This window comes from Talpa europaea, assembly GCF_964194135.1.
Source record: "Talpa europaea genome assembly, chromosome: X".
Classification (NCBI taxonomy): domain Eukaryota; kingdom Metazoa; phylum Chordata; class Mammalia; order Eulipotyphla; family Talpidae; genus Talpa; species Talpa europaea.
In genome coordinates, this window is record NC_140081.1 from 22,615,493 (window position 1) to 22,628,960 (window position 13,468).

At 36.6% G+C, this 13,468-nt stretch overlaps 1 pseudogene across 1 annotated transcript; it reads right to left on the bottom strand.

Annotated features, from left to right (window-relative positions):
• Positions 1-2,066: 2,066 nt before the first annotated feature.
• LOC311186886 (large ribosomal subunit protein uL30-like) lies at positions 2,067-2,802 on the bottom strand (annotated as a pseudogene). The gene has a single exon. The product of its transcript is annotated as a large ribosomal subunit protein uL30-like (transcript).
• Positions 2,803-13,468: the final 10,666 nt, after the last annotated feature.

Here is a 13,468-nt window from a genome sequence, read left to right on the forward strand (position 1 = left end):
AGATTTTTTAAATTCATGTTTTAATCCCCTTGGAACTGCTTAATGCTTTTTCATTGTAATGATTTGAATGGAATTACTTCATTTGGATCATTAATTTCATATTGATAAGTAAGTTCACTGATTAATGATTTTGTCATATGACAGATCCCATTTATTTCTGTGTATCTTTCTGTCTTTTGTATTCTTTTTTGTCTGCTTTTCTATCCCTTTACCAAAACCTTATTTTCTTAACCATATGAATATTTGTAATTTATGATAATGGAAATCACAAATCTCTGCCATTGCTCTTTTTCCTTCCAAAACTGTCTTCATGTTCATTGTTTGCTTTTTCAAACAATTTTACAAACATGCTTTTACATTTCATGGAAAAAGGAAACTAGAAAGACTTATTGGATTGTCTTAAAATTACAGATTGAGGAACAGCTGATATCTTCGTAATAATGGTATCCTCTCAGGCCTCCCCTGTGGTGCAGCGCTGTGAAACTGTACGCAGCCTCTGCAGTGTGGGTTCGATTCCTGGCCAGCCAGGCAGATTCCCACATGGCAAGGCAGACCTCTCCTGTCTCGCCCGCTGCTCCCCTCAGCAGTGTACTTTGGTCCTTCTACCTGTTCTGCTTCCCTGCTCTGTCTCTGGTGAATTCTCTCATCCTCCTCCACCTCTGGCCTGTACCCCAGTGCTTGTATAAATAAATAAATCTTAAAAATAAAACAATGGTAGGGCCTCCCCTGGTGGCGCAGCGGTTGAGCGCTGGGCTGCGAGGCTGCCCGCAGCCTCTGCAGTGCCGGTTTGTTTCCGGGCTGCCGGCGAGGGTCCCACAAAAATAAATAAATAAATAAATAAATAAATAAAATAATGGTATCTTCTCATTCTCTGTCTATATATATATATATATATATTTTAAGATTTATTTTTATATATTTATGCATTCAAAAACTGGGGTGTAGGCCATAGGTGCGGGGTCGGGGCTGTGAGAGGATTCACCAGAGAGAGTGGGGACCAGAACAGGCGGATCTACTGAAATACACTGCTGAGGGGAGCAGCAGGCAAGACAAGAGAGGTCTGCTGTGCCATGTGGGTTAGCTCCTTGGTCGGGGATCAAACTCATGCCTCAGTGGCCAGCAATACCGTGATAGAGCTGAGACTCTAACCCCTGCGCCACCAGGGAGGCCCCAGTATCTTCTCATTCTAAAATATGATATATAATTAAATGTATTAAACTCTTCTTGGGTCCTTAAAAATATTTGGTAATTTTATCCATTCATTTTTATGCACATTTCTTAGAGTTATATGTACCTTTTCTATTCTGATGTTGGGAGTTGAATCTGTCCTTCAGCCTTATCATTAATAACTTTTATTTGTTTTTCTCTCCTCTATGAGATTCCTTTGAATGTCACTAAAGTAGTTTATAACTTGTGGGAAGGGAGTAGGAGTGCTATTCATCAGCAACCCGATACTCAAATATCTTCTGTCATTGGATGGAAACCTTGAACTTGAAGAAAAGATTCATGTCTCTGACAGTCTGCTCAGGAGGCATCAGATTTCAGTGTTTTCATAGGTGCTGTGGGGTTTTTTTGCCCTTGGGTTTTTAATTGACTCAAACAAGACAAGCCTCAGTAGAAACAAGGGAACCTCACACTAATCTCACCCTGACCAACATCTGCTTAACTTTTAACCAAGCAGTCTCTGCTAAAACAAGGTTTAAATGACCAAAGAAGAACTCTGTTTAGCTCTAGTTAATGTCTATATCAAAACAAGCTGAGCTTTCCAAATGTTTCAACTTTCCAAGCATTTGTTCATAGAGGAGAGGTAAGGCAATGGAGAGAGGGGTGGGGGGAGAGAGGAGGTTTCCTGTTGGATATATATGCTGATATTTTTATGCAACAGCAGGAAGAGTCATGAAGGATAAAGGCTACCATTCAATAGTATGTGTGTTTCGTACTATGCATGGATAAGTAATGCTGTTTTAGAAGTACTGAATTTAGTCCTCCTTAATGTAATTTTTTTTCAATTTGAAAGCAGTTACTGATTATAAGCTGACCAGATTACAACAATCATGATAGATACCTTAGTTCATCCTTTTAATAAGCCTGTTGATCTGTTTTTCCTTGTTGCAGTATCTCCTCCACCTTCTACAAAATGGATGGTTTTCTTCATTCCACCTTGTGGAGAAGATAATTTGAAGGGCCATTGGAAACTATTTATCTCTTTGAAGTGTTTTCTAGCACTGTAGATTTCATGAATCAGATCCTCCCATATTTACCAAGAGATCTAGCAATCAGTGTATTACCTGTTAGGGCAATTAGCTGCTTGTTGATTTTGCCATGACCACACTTGTAGATCAATTCATTTACTGACTTAAGGCTTGGATCCCCCCATGCAATATATGGTTCTGCAATCCTCAGCATGATAATTGAAGCTTTATTGAACTTAACAAAGGTGCATTGAATATCTGGTTAAGGTGAAGAAGCTGTAACACCTTTGGGACCTTTGGGCTCATACCATTGATAGCTCTGACCTTGATGAGAAATGCCAATTAGGGACTCACACATTCATAGAAGTTCCCAGCTCTTCTTGCATCCTAATCATTCCAATCTCAGTTCTGTACATCTGTCTACATTCCTTGTAATAGTGCTTTCATAAATAAGCTTCCTCCTTCTCTTTCGTAGCATCTTTTGGGCAAATTGCTTGCTCAGGTGCTTGCTCTTCAGCTCTGGAAATTAATTCGCTTTTTGCTTATAGGTCTCTGGCATAGCAGGAACCTTCTTTTTCTTTTTGTCTGCACCCTCCATGTTTCTAGCTGGGAAAAGAAGAAGTTTACTCTAATTTGGGACTACATTCAGGGATAACTGTTGATTGTAGTAGATTGAGGTGAATTTTAGAAAATGCTAGAGAGCAAGATCTTGAAATAGGCTTTTGTAATTAGATACTTTTCTTGATATATTTAATCTTTAGTGTATGACTAAGGATAAGGCGATAATATGATGTAATGTACTGTCCCTTCCCTTCCATTTTATTCCCTTTCATTTCATTTTTAAATGCTGATTGGAACTCCAAAGTTGATTTCCCATCTCACTATAAACCCTGACCAGCAGTGTGAAAAATACTGGACTAGACGACTAGTAATAACAGATTTCTGATGTGGGTTTCCCAACTTATTCTTTAGGATTTATCTAGATTTCTGTTTCTTTTCAAATACTGGCACTACCAATTCTATGAACTCTACATAGAATTTCACTATACTACCTTTCAATCTCAGCTCAACTGAGTTTCTGCTTATAACTCAGAACTCAAGATGGGTCATAACTTTAAATAGAATAATACTGATTAAATATTTAGTAAGGTCATAAGTCTAAATTACATACAACTTTGAGAGGGGCAAGAGTGGAAATCTGGTTCCAGCTATGCAATTCGAGACTCCTGTCACATGAAAGGCATATTTGTTGATCTATGAAGTTATTACCATAAATGTAATTAAAGCAAAATCCTTATTTAAAAATCTTCAGAAAGCAGATTATGGTGGAATATTTTAAATAACAGACTAAATGTTCTGCCTGATATATATTTATAAGCTAAATTTCTAATTCTGTCATGCCTATTGTATCAATTATATGTGTGTGCTATATAACTAGCATTCATATAGATATATATTGATCACTGAAAAATAGTAATTAAATGATGGCTATGATTCATTAAGTATCATTTATGTAACATACCTACAAATATAAGAAATTCTAACAACAAGCTGTATAGTCTCCTTTCCATTCATACTTGATACAACAGTACATCAGAGATGTTAGAAATTCACAACTAGTGTCAGGAGTCAGGGTTTGCTTTGAGGTATATTTAATTTTGAAACCTAAAATCTTTCTATTCATGCTCTTTCTCTAGTATAGGAATGGGATGTTGAAGATCAATAAAAAATAAGTTGATCTCTTAAGGCATTATGGTAAACTACTTCCAAAATTCTATTTGCATTTATATATTTTCACAGTAAATATTATAAAACAGGTTTGCTGCATGTCAACTCTCTCCATCCATGCCTAACTTCAGATCCCTCTCTTTCAAAGTAAAAGTCATATTATCTGCCTTGTTCAGAATCCTATCCAGCTCCAATTTTATTAATAGAGAGTTACATTAAGAACTGAATCTAAGAGAGAGAGTTTCTGCAAAATCCACTGTTGTTCCCTTGTACAAATAGGTGACTCATAATAAGTGAAAATGGGAGGCTGAATAAATGTAGCTGAGCCTCGGTTATATTTTGGCCTCAAGTGAAAACATCATGATGAAGCAATGTAAAGGAAGAAATGATCTTGGAGGGACAGACTGCCATGGGCAGATTTCCTGTTCAACTACTGAAGCTCAAACTTCAGGGCCCCTAATTTGAGTAGGGCCAAGATATATTATTTTTCTTAAAGAGTACCCCCCAAACCCAATTATGTAAATTTCATGTTCTGTAACTCTCCTAGGAAATTTGGATGAGCTACAGCTATCCCTGGCTCAAATACATGTTCAACATCAAGAAAAAGAATAACAAGGGACTTAATGTAGAAACATAAAAGGAACAAGAAAGAGCAAAATAACAGAGTTTATAAGAAAAGGAAAGTTTTGGGGTAATCAGGACATTTCTTGGTACTATTAAGTGGAGCCAATGAACATGGGATTAGTGACTAAAGATATACTTGGCTTCTCTTTTCACTTGGGGTCATTCTTTGTCAATAAAACTCCCATATCAACCCTCAACACAACAGACTTCAAGTATATTTAGCTTCAATTTGTTACTAAAAAGTGTGCAAGAACCCTTAAACAAGAAACATGTCCCAAAGCCAAAACTCAGTGTGTGAATCCGGGACACAACATAAGTAAATAACAAAGCAGAACATATCAGGTAATGTTAGAAAATAGTCTTCATTGGAAAAATCCAGAACCTTGTGATCTCCAGTAAACAAAATGTTGACTCATCTTAGTCCTAAAATGCATTGGTTGTTTCCTTTTCTTCTTTTCCCTATGTACAAAATTGCAATAGGGCCTCCCCGGTGGCGCAGCGGTTGAGCACTGGGTTGCGAAGCTGCCTGCGGCCTCTGCAGTGCCTGTTCGATCCCCGGCTGCTCCCCGGCCACCAGAGGAGGGTCCCACATGGCGCACAAACTTCCCCTGCCGCCCGCTGCTCCCCTCAGCAGTGTACTTCGGTCCTTCTGCCTGATCTGCTCCCCGCTCTGGCTCTGGCGAATTCTCTCACCCTCCCATGCTTCTGACTGTACCCAGTGCTTGTATAGATAGATAGATAGATAGATAGATAGATAGATAGATAGATAGATAGATAGATAGATAGATAGATAGATAGATAGATAGATCTTTAAAAAAATAAAATTGCAATAACTGAAAATAAAGAATCATTAGAATGATTGCCTTTTGCCTAAGCCTATTCTATTATATTATTCTGGCTTATGGTAATATATTGGCTCTTTGTTATTTTTCTATGATCCTAGTTTATTTCCATGCACATGTTATCACTCTGCTGTAGCTGTATCTCTCTCCAGTTTCATCAAATCCTGCAAGTCTTTGAAAAAGTGACCAATAGAAATACATAAATCTGCAATTTATAATATTTAACTTACAAAAATAAAGGTCCTTTCTCAACTGAAAATTTTATGAGCACCTTGGATACTTAAATAATCACTATCAAAGCAGGAGAGAGAAAGACTAGATTCGGAGAGGAATTCAAATATTAGGAATAGATTTACCAGAATAGAAAAGAAAACAAGTCATAAGTTACCTTCTTATCTTTATGAAACATAAAGGATTTGCAAGAATGGAAGATTTTGAGCATATCAAAGTGAAATTTAATTTCACTCAAATTTGCAGCAAGTTCTTAGAACAAATGCATATGAATGGAGCGATTAGAGAGACCTTGAAGTATTTCTCTGAAAGGGGAGCATGTTTACTAAGTGTGGGGGAGCAGTGAAAAATATGTATGATGATCAGAAGCATAGGTTCTGGTAGAAAATGTCTAGATACTCACCACGCCTATTCCCACTTCTCAGGCATACTACTAAAACTAGATTCTTCAGCCTCTTTGATTCAGTCTGGAGCCAAATGACAAATTCTTGCCAATAGAAAGCAGGTTGCAATCGTATGCTATTTCTGACTGAGGCTTTTTAAAATGAATGTGATTCATGTCCATTCTCCACACTTTCCACTGACTGGATGATGGTGTAATGGAAATGTTGAAACCATTTGCTGAGGAGGTAGTTACACTCCATTAAAGGAGTTTGGAGACACTCATCCCGCCATCACCCTTGCAGAAGAGGCAAATAACCAGGCTTTGTATGAGTGAGAATTAAACTGTTATTGTGTTAAACCCCTCAGATTTGTTTGTGACAAAAAGTACTGTAAACTACGCAGACTATGTAAAATAATAATGTGGCACCCACAACATATTAAGTGTTCTTCCTTGGCTGGCTCTCAGTCCCTAACAAGCAAGCTGTCACAACTTATTTGGAGACTAGCAGAGGCACTTGCCTATTCATATATCCTGGACTTCCCCTTCAAAAAAAAAAAAAAAGTTTCTCTTGCTGGGAAGGTGAAACAAGTTCAGTAAGTTTGCTACTTCATAAACAGGAATTGATTGTTCCACACTAGCTGTTGTAGGAAACGAATGGCAAATGTTAAAGAAGAGGGGAGATTGAGGAAGAGACTGGAAATGTCACTAGAGTGGACATCCGCTCAAGGAAGTGTAAGTTCAGGTGTCAATTCACCTGATGCCTTAAATTCACTGCCCTCTATTAACTTTTCAACCTACTGAAACCGTGCTTTCTTTTGAGCATTTACTTAACTCTGTTCTTACTGCTGTAATCAGTGATTTCTAATTGGCAGGCCCTCATGGCACTTTGCAATCTTTATTCAATTTGTCCTCTCTGCTAAGAATTCCTTTCATCTCTCTTCTTTCCTTTATTTCATTTGTTCCAGGTTTTTGCTCATTTCTCAGAGCTCTCCTTCCAAAGATCAGTCAAATCATCATTTTTCTCTTCCAGCCTCTCAAATAGTTTACTCAAGGGACTTTTTAGTCCCCTTCTATGGGTACAGTCTCTTTTTTAAATTTTCCACCCATAAGCCAATAACACACAAGTGTTTCCCTCTAGTCAAGACTGCTAGCCTTATCCCCACTCCTTAACAAGGATTCCTTCATATAAATCTACACACCTCATTTTTCACTATACCCATTATACTGAACGGTAATTTCCTCCTCTTTTCATCTTTCTATAATATGCATTGAATATCTGATGCTAAATGGAATGATCAAGCTGGAACTCCTGAAAATGATCACAGTTGATGTTTGGACTCATTTCAATGGCAACAGAGTGCACTGAGGATTTTCGTTTGAAGCAGAACAGCAACAATAGCCACACTGAATTTATAATCATCTACATTTAGTTCTCACCAGAATAAGTGAGTCCTAGAATTCAATGCCATTAAATATCATGATCAGTCATTTAACTTTACTTTAACACTGGCAGAAAAAGTTTGACTTCTTAAAGATGAAACAAAAAATGTGTATGTACATGTTTGTGGACACACACAAATTTTACTACATGCTTAAGCAGTAGGCACTATAAGTAGCCCCAAAGGTTGGAAATGACTGGCACTCTGTGTAGCCAGCTAATTAATTTGTGGGGAATTAATGAGTGTCTACTCTCCCAGCTGAGAGGTGGGAAAACCAGGAAGTCATTATGATTAACCACTCCTATATTCCTATGTTTTTTTCTTGTTTGTTTGTTTGTTTGTTTGTTTTTTTGTGGGACCCTCGCATGTGGCTGGGGATCTAACTGGCGCTGCAGAGGCTGCAGGCAGCCTCGCAACCCAGTGCTCAACTGCTGCGCCACCAGGGGAGGCCCCACTCCTATACGGTTTTGGCAAAACATTCCTGCGTCTCTCAGATGAGAGGAAATTAGAATCAGGAAAGAAAAGAGTAGAAAGAAAGGAATGCAGAAGTAATCCATTGCAGTACTCATTTCTGCCTTGGTGATGTTCCTGGCTCATTTATTTTAGCCCCACAATTGCTGCTTTCCTGCTTGCTACATCCTCTCCTCATGAAGGCTGCTTACCTGCTATGGATGTTGATTGTATAGTAGAAATTCTGACTCACAGTCTCCAGAGCTGTCTTCAGATAATGACAAGAAGCAGCGGGGAGACTTATCAAGGTTAGAGTAGAGGGAATGAAAAAAGATGGGTTTGAGCACAAACCAGTGACAGGGAGAGAACAGTGCCTAGAAAGAACTTAGAATTTGAAAAATTGATGGATTTTGCAGATCACTGAATACTAACCTTATTTCCATCTGGGGAAACTGAGACACAAAGGTATTGGAAGGATTGCTGAAGGTCACCAGAATTTCCAGATTTATTTTCCTTACTTTAAGTTGCCAGTTAAACTGGTGGTGCACTATGGTGCTGATCCCAAGGTAGTTTCCATGTAGCCAATCATCCTGCCTCAGAAAAAGTATCACCATTAAGAATATTTTTTTTCCTGTGTGCATGCAAACATTCTTGTTTTCTCTCTCCAACTCTCAATGATCAATTTTGAGTGATTCCACTTAACACAGCTACCAGTCTAAACGGCTACTTTTGCTTAAGGCAACCAGAATGTTAAAAAAATAACTCATGACTTAACTTTTCTAGATTTGAGAAAAAGCCACTTGCAATAAATAATATAGTTGTGGTGATTTGGGGAGGGAGGTTATTTTGGGCTCTCAAAATAAGTCTTAAATTAATCCACTTCAAATTTCAGTCCTATTGCTGGGAAACCAGATCTGTGTTATTTTGTGCCAGGGTCTCACCTCTGTCATCTGCATTACCACAGATATTTTTCTGTTTCATCTGAACAGGGGTGAAAACCGAGACTGCCCAGGTAAACCCCATCATGCGTATCTTCCACATTAGATCTGGCTAGTTAGAGCGGGGAGTTAGACCTGTTTGTTTCCCTTATGTCAAGACCCTGGCCTCTGAACACTTAGAGCCTTCCAAATAATGACAAGCTAATCATCTTCCTATGCGCTCTGATTCTGGACTTCTAGTAATACATAAAAATTGTTTTGACTCTGGTTCTAACAGAGATTTTTTAAAAATCAGGCTTGATTTTTGACTGACACTGGTGTTCCCTGCAGTCTTTCATTTCCCTTAGGGGATAAAAATCTTTGTAAAAGTTAATAGGCTCTTTTTTACCAAGATCATTTAGCACCAACACATAGAAAAACTTCTTCCATTGTATTGATGATATAATTTTTCATTTCAAAATTTAGCCCCAACTATTCCCTACATAATTGGAAAATAGTAAGTTTCTATACTTGCACTATAATTCTAGAGACTACGTTCTTGACAGATTTGGGTTTAATTGAAATAATTGTTTCCTGCTCTTATAGTCAGAAATTATTCAAAGTGTTCTACAACCATATATTCCCTAGCTATAAAGGAAAAACAGAGAAACATACCTGAATTTTCAGGATAAAGTATGAGGGTCAAATCAAATAGCATTAAAATGTCCACTAATTTTTCTAATTTCATTTTTTATTTCCATGAATAATTGCTTTAACAGAATCTACTAATGAAAACTACTAGAACACAGGCATATTAAATTTTTCTTCTGACAAATGAGTTACCCAAAGTATAAATAATATCATTGTGTACACAGAATAACACCTACACTATATAATTACCATGTTTATAACTAAAACAAGAAGAGAATCACGATTTAATATATTTAATTTCTTTGAGGATAAGAGGAGAATATATTATGTGAAAACCTTTTTTGCATTCATAAGCTTGTTTTGCATGCAAAAAACTTTCCTTGCATTTTGATGAATAATTAATTGAGAGTTTTTAAAATGTTTAAATTGTTAGGTCATCTTCAAACGTGAAGCCAAAACTTTTAATTTTCTATGACAGATTTCAGTATCTCAATCTCACCACACCCCAAGAGAAAATTGCAGTGCCCATGACTCACTTTTGTAAAACATTCAGGAAATTTTGATGATGCTATGGAGAAGCATATGTTCATTCTCTAAAACACAATCATTATTCCTATTAAAGATAGCTAAATTTTGTAAAATAAATGGGCATTATGGAAGTCCACCTTTTAAGATCATTGACCAAAATACGATTGATATGGGAAGTGTAGGGTCCAGGAGTAACTGACCTATGAGGAAAGCACTCCAGTATCTGCCAAGTAGAGAAAAGTCTGTGGCAAGCAGAAGCTTATTTTTTATTCTGGACCACCATGTTTTCCTATTTTTATAACCCAACATTTTCCATAATGTTATCTTTGATAATTATATATTCATCCTATTACCTGTTCATTTAAAAATTATTAAAGCTTACAACAGTTCAGGTCCCATAATAGACAATATAAATATTTAATTGACTATGTCCTGGTCTATGTTTATGAGGAATTCATAATTTAAGGAAAAATGCAGCTACATGAACAAATTTACATTACGTGGTAAGTGCTGTGGGAAGGCTTCTGTGGCAAACACTACGGCTCCTATCCGACAGATATCTTTCTTTAGCTCTTTTTTGTAAATAACTCTGATCAGGTATTAGGTAGAGATGCCTTGATCTCAAATAAGGTCAAAATTAGGATCTAGGATGGCACATGCATTCGTTTCCTAACACAGCTGTAATAAATTACTACCAATTTAGTGTCTTAAAACACAGTTACCATTTTAATGTTTTGGAGATCAGAATTCTGCCATAGATGTCTTCAAGATACTGATTTCAATTCCTTTGGATGTGTATCCAGAAGTGGGATTGCTGGTTTATATGGTAGTTTTATATTTAATCATTTGAGGAAACTATGTTGTTTTCCATATTTGCTATATTAATTGATATTCTCATCAGCAGTTGGCTGGTTCCCTTTATTCCACATCCTCAACACTTAGCTTTTTGTCTTTTTGACAAGGCATTTCAAGAGATGTGAGGTGTATTGATTTGCATTCTCCTGATGATTGGTGAAATGAGCATTTTTCCATACATCTATTAGTATGTGAACAGGTAGAGAAATGTCTATTTAGGTCCTTTGCACATTTTTTAATGAAATTATTTATTTTCTTGCTAATCCATGAGCTGCCCAAGTTCCTTATATATTTTGAGCATTAATCTCTTATTAGATGTAGGGCTTGCAAATATTTTCAGCTTCTGCAAGTTTGACCTTTTGTTCTGTGGATTTTTTTCTTTAGTGCACAGAAGCTTTCTAATTTGATGCAATAACCATTTCTCTATTTTGCTTTTTTTTGTCTGTGCTTTTGGTGTCACATCCAAAATGATAATTTCCCAGACCAATGACAAGAAGTTTTTACCCTATGTTTCCTTGTAATAGTTTTTCAGTTTCAGGTCTACATTTAAATATTTGATTCATTTTGAGTTGATGTTTTATATAAGGTGTGAGATGGGGTTCAATTTTATTTTTCTGCATGTGGATATCCAAGTTTCCAAACACCATTTATTAGAGATTATCCAGTCCCCATTGTGTATTCTTAACATCCTTGTCAAAGATCAGTTGAACATAGGTGTGTGGATTTATTTCTGGTCACTGTGTTCTGTTCCTTTGGTCTGCATATATGTTTTTATGCCATGTAACGTACTATTTTGACTACTATAGCACTGAAATATAGTTGGAATATTTGGATACATATTGTATTAGGATACATATTGTATCCTAACAATCAAGTCAGTTTTTGGAAAGTACCAGGCACTCATTGAATAATTCTGAAAAATTAACCCACCTTATATAACTTCTAAGATTTCTTTTATGGGCCCAGGAACAAACACTAGGGAAATATGTTATGTGTTTAAATCTAAATTCCTCCATCACTAATGAAGATAAATACACTTTGAAGTTCTAATCCATTTGTTACATCTTTATCCTTTTACAATTACAAAAGTAAATATTTCCACAAGGAATTCCTTTTACAAACTCATCATCATTTTCATTTTCATGGTGTGAATGGATTTAGTTCACGCAAAAAAAAAAAAAAAAAAAAGCTCAGAAGTGGAATCATTTTGGTTAAAGAATGTTTTTCTAAAGCGAAAAAGAAAACTGCACACCCATATTTACAGCAGCACTATTTACAATAACAAAGACATGGGACAATTGAAGTGTCCTGTCATCAATGATGAGCAAACAAAATGTGGGAGATACACACACACACACACACACACACACACACACACACACACAGAGGAATGTTACTCATCCTTAAAAATGAAAGGAAATTCTGGAATGTACTGCTGCAACCAAGATGACCCTTGACAACATTATGCTACGTGAAAGAAACTGGTCAGAAAAAGACAAATACTGGGCTTAAATTTATTTGAGGTGTCCAGAGTACTAAACGTCCTATCAACAGAAAATAGAATTGCAATTGCCAGGGAGTACAGGAAAGAGAAATGGGGTATTGTTGTTTAAAGTATACTGAGTTGCAGTTTTGCAAGATAACAGTGTTCTGGAGACTGGTTGGATAACAATGCAAATATGCTTAACAGTACTGAACTGTCTACTTAGAAATGGTTAGGATGATAAATTTTACATTATGTTTTTTAACCCAACTGAAACTAAAAAGTTTTCTGAAAGATTAAACTGAATATAGTTTAAGGAAGAGATGATACTCCCATGTGGGTCTAGGTTGTATAAATCAACAAACAGCCATAAGACCTCCAAGAACTAGCCAAAGTTTTGAGGCATCCCCACCCATCATCTGCTTGAGATGGTTTTAGGACAGTCTTGTGAGAATTGGGAATGTGGACTGGGGGCTGCCAGAAATGTGCTATCATTTTAGAAGCATACAAAGCCCTTGTAAGATAAGAATGAGGCTAGGAGCAAAAATGAAATAAATAGCCCACCTTTCCTTTCTCTGATCTTTTGTTGGTTCCCCCAGTGGTCAAAATTAACACATGGTTTGAGTTGGTAACATACATCTGAACAGGTATTAACCTATACCCCCAATCATATGCAGTTTTGGAAAACAATATTATACCAATAAAAATGGCATTAAAAATATACTACTGTAGGACAAGGGAGCTCCTTAGATACTATCCATACATATCAGGCTCCCAAGTTACAGAACAGGACTAAAAGGTAGAAAAATTAGAGACTGCATTTTTTAGCCAACTTTTATTTCCTTTACACTATTCACACTAGTACCCTAAGAGTACAATAAGTATTTGTTAATTGGTTAAAATCCATCAGCTCCTTTTCCATTCTCATTTCTGTTTTTCTAGTTCAAGCTCTTGTTACTTCTTGGAACAAACAATTTATTACCTCATTTACTGTCCCTGGGACAATTATCATTGTCCCACCCATTTGATAGGACTGTCATCATTGTCCACTGTTCAATGACCCAATTTTGGTAGAACTCCTACACCCTGTATATTATATTCTTATATCTAGACTCTGGGGGTTATATTTCTCTAACTATAGTT